Source organism: Pogona vitticeps, chromosome 5, assembly GCF_051106095.1.
Source record: "Pogona vitticeps strain Pit_001003342236 chromosome 5, PviZW2.1, whole genome shotgun sequence".
Classification (NCBI taxonomy): Eukaryota; Metazoa; Chordata; class Lepidosauria; order Squamata; family Agamidae; genus Pogona; species Pogona vitticeps.
In genome coordinates this window covers 53,772,923-53,787,499 of record NC_135787.1, presented here as the reverse complement: position 1 = coordinate 53,787,499, position 14,577 = coordinate 53,772,923, and positions in this window count along the sequence as shown.

Here is a 14,577-nt window from a genome sequence, read left to right as displayed (position 1 = left end):
GTGGACCTGTGTTTGGGGAGAACAAACAAGGGACACTGGGGGGACGCAACAGTAGGCTTCAGCAGTATGTGGACTGAAAACTCCCAGAAGTACAAGGTGGATTTTGAAGGGGCAAAGGAACTAGAGATCAAATTGCTAACATGTGCTGGATTATGGAGAAAGCCAGAGAGTTCCAGAAAAGCATCTACTTCTGCTTCATTGACTAGGCAAAAACCTTTGACTATGTGGACCACAGCAAACTATGGCAAGTCCTTAAAGAAATGGGACTGCCTGACCACCTTATCTATCTCCTGAGAAACCTATATGTGGGACAGGAAGCAACAGTTAGAACAGGATATGGTAGATCTGATTGGTTCAAAATTGGGAAAGGAGTACAAGGCTGTATATTGTCTCCCTCCTTATTTAATTTATATGCAGAATACATTATGCGGAAGTCTGGACTGGATGAATCCCAAGCTGGAACTAAGACTGCTTGAAGAAATATCAACAACCTCAGATATCACTCTGATGGCAGAAAGTGAGGAGGAATGAAAGAACCTCTTAATGAGGGTGAAAGAGGAGAGTGCAAAAAATGGTCTGAAGCTCAACATCAAAAAAACTAAGATCATGGCCACTGGTCCCATCACCTCCTGGCAAATAGAAGGGGAAGATATGGAGGTAGTGACAGAGTTTACCTTCCTGGGCTCCATGATCACCGCAGATGGTGACGGCAGCCACGAAATTAAAAGACACCTGCTTCTTGGGAGGAAAGCAATGAAAAACCTAGACAGCATCTTAAAAAGCAGAGACATCACCTTGCCGACAAAGGTCCGCATAGTCAAAGCTATGATTTTTCCAGTAGTGTTGTATGGAAGTGAGAGCTGGACCATAAAGAAGGCTGACCGCCGAAAAATTGATGCTTTTGAATTGTGGTGCTGGAGGAGATCTCAAGGAGATCAAACCTATCCATTCTGAAGGAACCCTGAGTTTTCACTGGAAGGACAGATGCTGAAGCTGAGACTTCAATACTTTGGCCATATCCTGAGAAGAGAAGACTCCCTGAAAAAGACCCTGATGCTGGGAAAGTGTGAAGGCAAGAGGAGAAGGGGACGACAGAGGACGAGATGTCTGGACAGTGTCATCAAAGCTACCAACATGAATTTGACCCAACTCCAGGAGGCAGTGTAAGACAGGAGGGCCTGGCGTGCTCTGGTCCATGGGGCCACAAAGAATCAGGCACGACCTAAAGACTAAACAACAACAAAATGAACCAAATTTATCTTCAGTGATTCATTACTGCATGAATTCAGAGATCAATGAACAGAGGAAAGATTTGTTTTGAAAATGAGCTGCTACTCTGATTTCAGTGAATTAGGTCCTTCAACAAACTCAGTTTTGTTTTTTGTTTTTACATCTTCAGCATTCTACCTGTTGAGTTGAAAAATGAATGAAATTACTTTGCCTGGAATTAAAAGCAGGATTCTCATTAGAGAATTTTTTAATTACAATTTTTAATTACAAGAATGCACTGATCAATTCACCTCAGGTTAGATCCAGTCTGAGTATTTTCATGGACGTGAGCTCACTTAATCATTTAATGTGACTTCAATTTAAAACTAATGTAAGAGTGGGATCATATGAGACTTTCCTTCTTGTCTTTCCCTTGTATCGCCAGATTAAGGAGGGCAGCCTCTGTTTACAGAAAATTCTCACCTAGGCAGAAAAGTCTTGCATCATTTCAGAAAGATAGTCAAAGTGGAATCCTAAATATCTCTGACTTCAATGGAACTCTAATAGTTCAAGGTTTCACCCTGTGCCACTTTGCCTGGAAATAAGCATGACTGAACTCATCAGGGCTTACTTCTGAGAAGATACAGTACATGAATCCTTTTTTGTCTTATTCTTCCAGCGGGCAAGGATAAGAAACTGTACTTTGTGAGAGGGCAAAGTATTTTGTGGCCCTTCTGACAAAAAAAAGAGAATGAGAATCAGGCAGCTGCCCCCAGACTATGGAATGCCCTCCCAACTGAGATTCGTCTGGCGCCAACGCTGACGACATTTTGGTGTCAGTTCAAAACCTTCCTGCTCCAAAAGGCTTTTAATTGAAATAATATCAGCTGTGGGTCTCATGGCAATTTTTACAGTATAAATTTTTAATTGCATTTTAATTATTTTGCCCTTTTATTTTGCCTTTTTATTGTATTTTAAATGTTGTAAGCCTCCCAGAGACCTTTGGGTAGTGTGGGCGACATATAAGTTAAATAAATAAGTAAATAAGTAAATAAGTAAATAAGTAAATAAGTAAATAAGTAAGTAAGTAAGTAAATAAATAAATAAATAAATAAATAAATAAATAAATAAATAAGGTAAAACTGTGCAAATAATACAAATTCTGCTAAATGACAATGGCTGCTGCTTTATTGCAAATACGATGAAGGACTGGAAGCATCAGAGAAATTGTTTCCCTCTTTGGTTGCAATCAGTCATTCTGCACTTGATCTGTGTCTCTGTGGGGGGTATAAACTCTCGCCAAGTATGGAGATCCTCAAGTGAAAAAAATAGTACTCCTGTGGTCATTCTTGTCTGGAGCTGAGAAATCTCACAGGATTTGAAAATCCCTCACTGAGGCCAGGAGAATGGAAGGTTAGTTCCAACAGTCTAAATCATTAAGAGCAAGGAATTCAGAGAATCCTTACCTTTATTGGATAACCATAACATCACATTATTCTCTAACAATAATTACCGGTATAGTGAGCTATCAAGTCAGTGCTGACTAATGGTGACCCTTTTCAGGGTTTTCCAGGTAGAAAATACTCAGAAGTGGTTTACCCTTGCCTTCTTCTGGGGGCAACTTGGGACTGTGCAGCTTGCCCAAGGCCACACAGGCTGGCTGTACTTGTGGGAGAGTACAGATACCTATACCACTGAGCTATCCAGTGAGCCTACACTAATTCTCTATCAAGTTCCATAATAAATGTAACTAAGTTTGCAGCTCCAGACTCAGGCTAAGAACATTTTAGAAGGAATTTTTATGTCAAAAAGCAGCAAACAAGAATTAACTTATTGATTTGGACAGAGACCTAACTAATCCAGTAAGCTGCTTCCAGCTGCAGCTAAATGTCTCTTGCAATTTGCAAGTAGACAATCAATATTCTGCAGGAAGGATATGGAATTTGGTTATTCCTTTTTTGGTGAAAGTAAGCAGAGATCTGTCTGGTCTCACTCCCCCCTTGGAAATGGTAAACTAATGTGTCTTGATGCTTCTTAGTCAAAGGAAGAATTTGACATACAGTTCAGGCCAGAGGTGTAGATATAGGTGTAGGGGTAAGCATATGTGTGTGTACACCTACACATATACCTATATCTATTTATCATGTGGAGTTACAATGTCATTCATCTATTTTTGGAAACCAGAAAATGGCAGGAGGAATGGTAGCTGACAAATGATAGGAAGGAGAGACCTCAAGGACTCTGAGTCATGGAGAAAACAACTCTTATGTTAGTAGCAAATTCAGAGTATGGTCTCCAGTGACATTCATTGTTAAAGGAAGAAGCACGAAAAGTTGCATATATCCTGGCTGTAGTTTGTTTTTAGTCCCTAGGATATAGACTGTACCCATGAAGGTTTCACATCTGTGACTAATACAAATTAATACACCTGTCTTCTAGAAATTATTCTCATTTCTTCCAAAACAACCCACTGCAACCAAACAATGCTCATCACATCTTATGGTCACAAATTCCATTGGCTCATTATACATTGGGTGTAAGGAAGTAGTTGCCTCTTCTAAAGTCATCAATAAACAAGACTATCAAGGACTGGAAACTAAACCAACCATCAAGCAGGAAGCAGGAAGACCACTCTAACAAGCCCTTGTCTTTACACTTGGCTTAGGCAAGCTGTGTACAGGAAATTGCCATAACAGTTGCAATGAGGCACAGGAAAGAGTCCCAGAAGTTTCATAGCTTAGCTCAGTAACTCACAAGATTGGGGCATAAGCAAGGTTAGGCTCATTCTTTGCCTTATTCTTTGATTGGGGAAAAACACAGCAATCCATCACAAACAAGAGGAATACATTTCTTATATTCGGACTCGCCAGGATTAGGCTTATTTCTGCTGATTCTATTGCTGAGCTCCTTTCTGCAGAGCTCCCACCAGCTGCCTTTGGCATTTCCCACAGAGCCTTAAGTTATGCTATGCCGTTCTAGAGCAATGTAACCAATTGCAGTGGCAGGAAGGTGGCATGCATTTGGGGAGTGCTGCTACCATTGTTGCTGCCACTCTTCCTCACCATTCTGGTCTTCTTTATCATTGTCAAGACCAGTGTTATATCTGGGGTTTTCCTTGCTTCCAGCTGGCAGATATTAGAGATATTAATAGGAAGATGAGCAGATAGGATGAGACCGGGCAGACCACCAAGATGGGAGAGAGCCATGACAGTAAAATGAGGGACAGCGGAGGCCTCCACCACCCTGAAGTCAGCCTTCATTGCATATATTGAAACACAGAGCTATGAGCCACATAATCTATTAAAGGGAGTGTATTAGGAAAACAATTTCATGTTATAAACTCTTATCCATACAGGATTCACTTCGGCTCCAATCCAGCTTGTGAGTGACAAATCTGAGCTTACTACCATATATGGAATAGATTTGCATTGTAGTGAAACAGTACCACAACCACAGCACCAACAGAATTTATTTATTTTTTTAAAAAAGGAAATAGTTTAAAGACTGTGGTTGTATCTGCAGATTCAACTACAACTGATATGCCAGAGAAACAGATGGGAGGGCAGCAAAGGTAAGGCAATATTGTGTTTATTTTACCTCTGGATTTATCCTAATATTTTGCTTAAGTCTGCATTGATTTTTATTTGCATTTCCACTCCTAGATGCAGCATATACTACAGCAAATTGCTGTGCATTGCTCTTCATGCCCTCCCTCTTCTACGATTCTTCTTAATTGGTCCAGGAAATATATTTTGCAACATAGGCAAAATATTCTCCATTTGACTAGAAAAGCTACTGGCTGCTAGGTATAGATGCTTAGGATGAAAGGAAGAAACAAGATTGTCTCAGTGCCGTTGCTTATCTCATACAGCCAGAACTCCAGCTAAGATGATTTGGGAAGTATTTGGGGTCCAAGAAGATTAGAGAGACTGAAATGGTCTAATGTAATGAAATGGATTAGTGTAAGGTTTGATTTTCCACCCCCTGCCACTTTACTGTGAGTTAGTCAGTAACAATGCAACATGCCTCAGGTCTGCATATCATGGCGAACCATACCCATGAGAACAGGGAGAGGGAAAGAGAGGGGTTTCTTTAAATAGGTTTTCTTCACAGGAAGGACTATGAAGCTATGAATTTCATGAGGATTATTATTATTATTATTATTATTATTATTATTATTATTATTATTATTATTATTATTATTATTGTTGTTGTTGTTGTTGTTGTTGTTGTTGTTGTTGTTGTTGTTGTTGTTGTTGTTGTTGTTGTTATCCAATGAGGTAAAAACAGTAAATGGTGGTGAGGTTCCAGTGGCAAAAATGTAAAAGAATAAAAAAAACTCAACTTCTTGACAAACCAAATGAGACAATCTGAGTTATCATAACACAGTCCATTGATTAGTCAATTAATTATTTATGTGCCAACAGATCAATTCTGAACCATGATGTCCTTTTTCAGGATTTTCTAGATATAAAAGAAGTGCTTTATAATTCTCTGATTCCAGGGGGTATTTTGGGACTGTGCAGTTTACCCAAAGCCACAAGAGCTAGTTTTTCTCCTGGTTGGCATTGTAGGGGATTGGACTCTTGACCTCTGGCTTCCTAGACAGCTGTCCAACCCATAGCCATCTATTAGTTACTATACATAGCAGGGCTATCTAGAGTTGTGATGATTTATGTGGTAAAAGGCAGCCCATTTTAAATGTGTGTTTGTGTGTGCGCGTTTTCTTTTATATTTATGAGAAGGAATGATCTAGCTATCCATTTTCATTAACTTTTGACCACACAGGCTGGATCAAAGCAGCCTGAATAGCACTATCTTAACTTGCTGGCTGTTCAAGAGCATCACATAGTTTCAATCCAAGTCAATATCCTGTTATATGGCAGTATGAGGATCAGCAAAAGGGACGTGGTGGCGCTGTGAGTTAAACTGCAGAGCCTTTGTTCTGCACGGTTGGAAGACCAGCAGTCGCAAGATCGAATCCATGTGACAGAGTGAGCTCCCATCACTTGTCCCAGCTCCTGCCAACCTAGCAGTTTGAAAGCATGCAAATGTAAGTAGATAAATAGGTACCACCATCGTGGGAAGGTAACAACATTCTGTGTCTAGTCGCACTGGCCACCTGACCACAGAAAACTGTCTACGGACAAACGCTGGAAGTACGGCTTAGAAACCGGGATTAGCACCACCCCCTAGAGTCAGACACAACTGGACATTTGCCAAGGGGAACCTTTACCTAGAGTGGTCACAATGACCAGATAGGCGGGGTATAAATGAAATAAATAAATAAAATAAATACTGTAAATACCTGCTGCTGATGAGGATCAGCAGCAGGAAAGCAAGAACATAGTAGTAAATTATCATATTTCTGTAAGCAAGGTAGTACCATGCACAGTATGAAAAGCAAACATATGTCAGTTCAGACACAAGCAGGACAGGTAACAGTAAATCAAGTTACATTAAATGCATTTGATGTTCTGAAGACTGTAGCACAGCACACTAAGGTTCAGAAAAACCATATCATGGACCATCAGCAGGAGCTTACTGCATTGTTGTAAGCAATGGAGGGGGCTTGTCTCAACAATTTAGTGCTCTCTGTGTAGAAGTCTGGTATACAAAGGTACATGTTCTAAATCATGTAGAACTGTTGTCTCTGTGTTTCTAAAAGAGGTGTAATTAAAATGATATTCTTGGCATTTTTCTGAGTTTTGGCATGCCAAAACTTCCCAGCGAAGCTTTCAAGGCAGGAAAATCAGCCCATTTGCATGGGAAGCATATGATCAGCAAGATTTCCTGGCTTCCCATGAAAACAGCCAGATTTTCCTGTCTTGATCGCAGCTCATTTTTCACCTGATGTTCTGTGTAGGGAACAGCCTCATTTTGTAGAACACAGTGCCCTTTCTGATGAATCCTGTGTAAGGACAATAATAATTCTATGCAACTCAGTTTTCCTTCTAGAAAAAAAAACTACCAGAAAATGTTTCCAAATTCTTTGCCATTCCACATGAGATTTTTCAGACAAAACAATCTCATGCCAATAAATCTTATTTCAAGGAGAAAAAGGAGCAGGGAGACTCTGTAAGAGTAAGAGGATGTGAAATTTGCATTGCTGTAATTGTCTTAGGCCCGAATGTTAGATACATGGAGCTGTATCTTGATTAATCCAGATCCTGCATTATATAATGCATGGAAAATACTCATGGATCTCCTTTTCTGCACTGAGCAACACATGAACACTCATCTTATGCTTTCCAAGTCCCTGGTGAAATCATAGAACTCTCATCATAAGGTGATAGTTTTGTTTTCAATTCCTGAGTCTCTGGGGTTTTAAAAACTTGCTTGACTATAAATATAGAATCCTTAAAAAAACTTCCTGTAGATTGTTGTTGTAGGTTTTTCGGGCTCTTTGGCCATGTTCTGAAGGTTGCTGTTTCTAACATTTCACCAGTCTCTGTGGCCAGCATCTTCAGAGGACAGAAGTCAGAACTCTGTCTGTACTCTGGTGCAGCTTTTGTCCTATTCATGAGATTGGATGATTATGGTGATCAGCATGTTTTTTGTTGTGGGTGTATTGTTGTGATAAGGGGGAGAGATTATCTCTCACTGTGATTGATAGGTATCGTTAGCTGGTCTTTGGTGTGCACTGATCACCGGTCCTTGTGGTTGTGTAGAAATCCACAAACACCAGCAGAACTTCAACAAAAAAGAAGAAAGTTTAAAACTCAACAAAGTCTAGCTCCCAGCACTGAAAAATACAGCCTGCAAAACGTCAATGAACTGTACCCAGCCACAAAGACAAAAGCTGATCCCACAGCTATAAATACTCAACTATCCAAGCAAACTGCACCAGAGTACAGACAGAGTTCTGACTCCTGTCCTCCTAAGATGCCAGCCACAGAGACTGGTGAAACATTAGGAAGAACAATCTTCAGAACATGGCCAAAGAGCCCAAAAAACCCACAACAACCATCAGATCCCAGCCGTGAAAGCCTTTGAGAATACATTCCTATAAATTGCTTTGAGTTTTTCCTTCTTTTTCTGTGTTGGGGATAGCCCAGCACAAATGGAACAGGGGATGAGAGCTCCACTGGCAGTATTCAACCCAGTTCATGAAGAGGGAATGGATGATCGATATCAGTGGCAGCCTTTAGTTCAGGTCAGAGAGAGAGGGTGGATGAGCAAGAGAGAGACACCAGAGAAAGTGCTGAACTGCTTTCCTCTACAAACTCAGTCGGAGTTCATTTTTGCTATCAAGGCTGCAGAAATGAAAGAGGCTTCTGGGGAAACAATAAAATCAAAAAGCAGAGTTGGCTATACCTTTTATTGGGCCACCAAATGTTTTAAATAAGAAAAAGAATACAAAGCTACCTTTAGATCCTTCAGAAGTCTTGATCAGGCTGAACAGTGCAAGCAGTGGGAAACGGGGAGAAGAGAAAAGTTCAGAATTCATTGTGGGCAAATGTTGTAGCCACAAGAAAACAAATCTATTTATTCTTGCTCAGACTTAAGCCCCATTCAGATCAATGGATCTTGTTCCCAGGGAAGCATGTTTCATCTTTGACATTGTGATGAAAGAGTCCTAAAGGATATCAGAAGATCCATATTCAAAGTAGGAATAGGTGACTCTGAACTTCTATCTTCAGCCCATAGATACTCTCTGGGAAGAATTAAATGTTGGGTTTTCACTGAAGTCTCTCAAATCAGTAAAGTTGTCATTCTCTGTATCTAAGATCTAATTCTCTGTCAGAGGACTCTCCTGGTGAGCAGAATGTCATGTTATCGTTATCATGGAAGCACTGCAACAAGAATGTCCTCAAGTTCTAACTCAGGATTAAGTTCGGAATTGGTCTCACACAATCCCAAACATGAAGGGACTTGCCTCAGATACTTATGAAAGAAAAATGTTTATTGAACTTTCAGGTTTAAATTTTGTTCAAAAATTTCTTTGGTAAAATGTCACACAAGTTAAAAGTTGTTTAAGCTTCTGCCATGAAAGGAGTATGTTCAAAAAGCTAGTTGTTTGACCACTATTGGGGGAAAGTTTTCTCTATTTTCACTCTTTCCCTCCTCTCCTTCTTCTTACTGTTAGCAGCCTTCAGATAGAGATTGCTGGATCACCCAGGGTTCTTTCAGGTGGACATTTGTACTCTTTTGTGTTGCTTGTCAAGCATGGGCTCTAAGAGGGCTTCTCCCACTATTTTTATAGTGCTCTCCTTACCTCAGTATATACTGCACCATTATGAATAGATAGATTTACATGAGTTCTCACACACTTTTATACCATGCATACATTACTCCTTGGGTTATTTTGTGCCACTCTGTCATATAAAATGACTGTGCCAGTAGCACAATAAGGTGCTTCCAAAACATTAAAAAAACTGTTAAAAATGACAAAATATTGGGTAAGATAGAAGGAAGTCAGAGGAAGGGTTGGTGTGCCAGTAGCAGCATCTGCAGGGAACCCTAAGCTAGTGGCAAAAATTGACTTTTATTTTGAACGGTGCCAAAAGGCATCAAGTAGGAAGAATGCAAAGTAAAGGCAAACAATTTCAACTGGCTTGAAGTGGAAAGCTAGTTTAGCACTGAATTATCCACCCTCAAGACACAACTCCTGGTAAAGCCCCATAAATCCCATAAAATCTGAGATGTAACATGAAATGATAAATAAAAATACAAATGTCCAATCTGGAAAAGCCATCAGAGAACATTATTTCATAGCAGAGATAAGAACTTTGTTCAGAAGAGAAGAAAAAACAGCAACAACCATATACCAATACAAAGCAGTGTTATTCCCATTTAGATTCCTTTTTTCGTTTTCTTTTCAGCTAGGATTCTCCTCATAGAAAGTAAAGATACTTTTTAGAAACTGGTTTAAAGGAACCAGAAAGAAGCATCACTGTAACTATTGCATGTATCTGGCAACAGGACAAGACAGACTTGGATAGTATCTGAGAATGAGAACTGTTCTTTCTTCTTGTACAATATGAGAGAAATAGCAACACGATTTCAGTGAATGTGGAAACAGATGAATTCATGTGTGAGTCTATGACCAAAATCCTGCTGCTTAGTATAGTAAATTGCAGTAAAGTAGACCCATTGAATCAAAGGTGATTTGGTGATTCAATGCCTTTGTGAATTCTATTGAATCTAATAGGCCTATTCTAACTGCATCTTAGTATGTCAAAATAAGTTGCAGTTAGAGCAGGCCTATTCTAGTGCAATTTACTGCTCTAAGCAACAGGATTTTGGCCAATACATGCAGTATATAATATATGAGTATGCACACCAGTTGATCACATTTACATCAGTGTCACAGTTATTGTCAATGTGCTGTCATGCTAGCTCAGGGTCCTGTTCACCTATGCGAAAATCCATGGTTTTCTTTTCACTTTTCACATTTTATATTAATCTTTCTCTTTTTCCTGCTGTTACAACTTTTTCTAGCATTATTGTCTTTTCCAGCAATTCTGATGTACATCTCATAATTTTTGCTGCTAGGGAGGGAGAGTTTAAGCTTGATTTCATCTAGGCCCTAGTTGTCTTTCTAGTGTTCCACAGTATCCTCAAAGTTCTCTTCCAGCTGTTCTTTCTCAGTGAACCTACAGAAATTATGTCATCTGAACTGCTCTAATGATGTCCTTACCATGAGAGGTGGTGAGCTCTGGTACACTGGACGCATCCAAGAGAAAATCGGACAACCATCTCCTAGATGTGCTTTGATATGGATTTCTAAATTGAGCAGGGAGATGGACTCAATGGCCTTATAGGCCCCTTCCAACTCAATTATTCTATGATTCTAAGATTCTGTGAACTGTTTGAAAGGATCTTCTACATGAGACCAACCTCGCTTCACGCTGACTGTTTTTTTTTTAAAATTATATTCTTGAATCTAAAAGCTTGTGCCAGGTCATAAAGCCAGTGGTTAGAATTGCATGTTTAGTAACCTGAGTCTTTTGTTCCATGTTTAGTAACCTGAGTCTGGATTTTTGAATGATATATGGCCGCAGCAATGCACATATATTACCTGTCTTGCCCAAGCTCAGGCTTTTTTACTTTAAACAAGTGAAGTATCATCTTCAAGATACCGAAAACTGAGCAGACTAAGCAACCAAGCTGGAAGTTGAAAGCTAAGCAGAAGGAATGCCCTGTTCATGTTTCCTGACAGATCCTTAATATAGAGGAAGGATTTGTATTTTGAGATACGGGATAAATCCACAGTGATGGAGCAATTTATGTGAAGGCATCACCTCGCTTTCTGTAGAGTTGCTACATGTGCAGCACAGACAGGTTGGAGGGCTGAAGCTAAAGTGCGGAATAGAGAGGGACTCACCATGATACACAGAATGGGGATTTTAGGTTGAATCTGGGGCTGAAGGCAAGTTCGCCTTTATTTCAGCAAAATAAACTGTGTGAACTCATATACAGGGAAAGACACACTCTCCATTTTAATTAGGTAGTGATTTCTTCATTTCACATCTGCAGATACCTTAAACTGTTCCCAAAGCCTCCTTTTGAATTTAATGCTTTAACTATAGATTTCTAATGGTGTAATTACAAACTTTTAAGATGGGTTCAACTATGCTTAGGTCCCATTTACTTTTACTAATTTTATTAACTGGAGTATAAGATTCTACAGTTGAGTCAATTGTAATTACATTTCAGTAGAACAGCATTTTCAGCTGTGATAGTAACAAAACTGTGAACATCAGAAGTAAATTGCTGAAAGTAATCCAAAAGATTGCCTCTCTTTGGTATCTGATTTGGTTCCTCTCCAAATATCAACAATCCACTTCCATTCTGAAAACTCAAAGGGAAGGAGATGGCTATGGTAGTGTTATTATTATCCATAGTAATTAAATCATTAACTACCCTTCAATAAACAAAAAGATGCATCCAAAATATCTAAATCATTACCCTACTGCACACTCCCTGCCAAGAAAGCTACTCTTCTCTTGAAATGTTTAAAAGCAAGCCTGAATAAAAAGCTGGAGATATATAATAAAGGAAGGACTAATTGGTGACCAATTTAAGTTGCTTCAAAGCAGTTTTATCTGGCCCACATGGCCCTACCAGCCTTTAATCTTGCACATAATTTCACTAATAAGGAAAATAAGCAATGCCTGTTTGTTTATGTAAGAGAGAGAGAGACAGAGGGAGAGGGAGAAAGTGAATTAAATAGTAATATGGACATGTTACCTTTTAGAGCACATCTCATAATGCTGATTGTAGTAGGGAAGGGGAATTCAAGAAATTGTCATCCGAAACAGTAATTTTTTCAAACTCTATTAAGTTTTCAACCTTGCCATCTTATTTCATGAAACAGGTTCCCCAAACTGCCTCCCAGAAGGATCTCTAAGGAAACATATTTATACCACAGATTTTCATCTTTCCCATGAACAGCCAGTTATCAATTCCTGTTCATTTCAGCACTGTAGGTCTGAATTTTTAAAAATCATTTCAGGTAGGTGATGTCAATTTTAAAACAATTGGGTCATTCATTTCACAAAATACATATTTCAGCTCCTAGTTTCGATTAACTAGTTTAGATTAACTCCTGGGCAGAGTTTGGATAAACTTCAGTTTTGTATTACAATTTCCCTAGACATCATTGTGTCATCTGGAAAATTCAAGACATTGTGTCGTTTATTGGTTTCTCCAAGATGTGCTCCTCACAGCCCTTTATACGTGAGGAGCAGCCATAATTCAGTGGCAAACTATATGCTTTGTACAGAGATAGAATTGCCTTGCCTGTTTAGTTCACCCCTCCCCTTGATTTTAGAGGTGCCATTTTAACACTCACATGGAATATCAGTTGATCTGGATTCTAAGCTTGCTTGCTTATTTTTTAAATATGCCTCTAGGCTTTATGAACTCAAGGCAACATGTGCAGTCAGGGCATTGACCTGCTGTTTGTGTGAGAAACAAACCTTTCCTTGTGAAGCCATTCACAGTGTTACCAGGAAAATGTTGCAATGTTAAGAATACGTATCCTTTTGCAAACATCTGAAATCTCCGTGCCAAAAAAAACAAACAAACACTGTTTGCAAAGGGGACTGAATCTAACCCATAACAAATAATGCTAGCTGGGAGGTTTGGGGAGCTGTGGTAAAAAAAAAAGAAGAAGAAGATAATTTCAAAAGTCTTACTTTATATGCATCTTACTGCACTTCTAGATTTGGCAAGGAACTAAGCTTGATGACTCTTGCATTCCCTTACAGCTCTACAGTTCTATGATTATTTCCAGAAATGTTACGCTCCAGTTTGTTTCCCCCAGGCTTCTGGGAATTTAGATGAGGTAAGACATCATGTGCAAAAAACTGAGGGAAAGTGAAACTCACTAAAAGATTTTACTTGGTATTTTTGCTGCTGTTTTTCAGTTCATGGTTGCTGTGAATCTTAGATTTCTAGAAAGAGGTTTCAGACAATGAGAAGGAACTAATTCTGTGTGTCTTTGGCTCCAAATGGCTCTTTGAACTGCTTACTCAGATAGATTCCTACTGAATTAAACAAGCCTTATGTCTCAGTAGAGATGTGAATCTCTGGAAATGAAAACTGACTTGAGGTTGTCAATGATAAAACCAATCCTTAAATATCTTACACATTTGAAATTCCCATTAGGGTTTTACCACTGTCTTTCCCCCTGCACAACTGACCTGCATTTTTCCCCTGCAAATCAGGTGACATTGTGTCATTCATGGAATATTCTTGTGGGATTGTTGTTGTTGTTATTCAAAAACATTGGGCACAGTCAAAATTATAAAAACATTGACTGGTATTATATAACAGATACCAGTTTTAACCAAAACCCTACAGTAAGTATCTGTTAAATATCAGAGCGGTATGTATGCTGTTCTTAATATTGCAAGCTTTTTGTAGCTCCGATGGTGTGATTTCTGAGATCTGCAACAGCTTATAGTACTGTGTGAAATTTCTTGATATTGTTCCCAAAGCCCCAATGGCTACAGGGACCACTGAAGTATGTTTCTTCCAGAGGCGAGATGTTTTGATTGCCAGGTCTCTATACTTTATGAGTTTTCCCAAATCTTTATTTTCAACTCTGGCATCACCTGGAATTGCAATGTCAATGATCCACAGCTTTCTTCATTCTAATACCACTATGTCTGGTGTGTTATGTTCAAAGTGTCTGTCAGTTTGGATCCAGAAATCCCACAAGATCTTGACCTCACTTCCCTACCTGGGTTTTTGAGGCTTCTCTAACGACTTTTTGGAGGCTGGCAAATTATATTTTTTGCATAATGACCAGTGCACTAATTCTTTCTTTCTTTCCTTTTTAATTATTTTATTTTATTTGTATCCCGCACCCATTAGTGTCACAGCACTACTCTGGGCAGGTTAAGAGCAACGTCA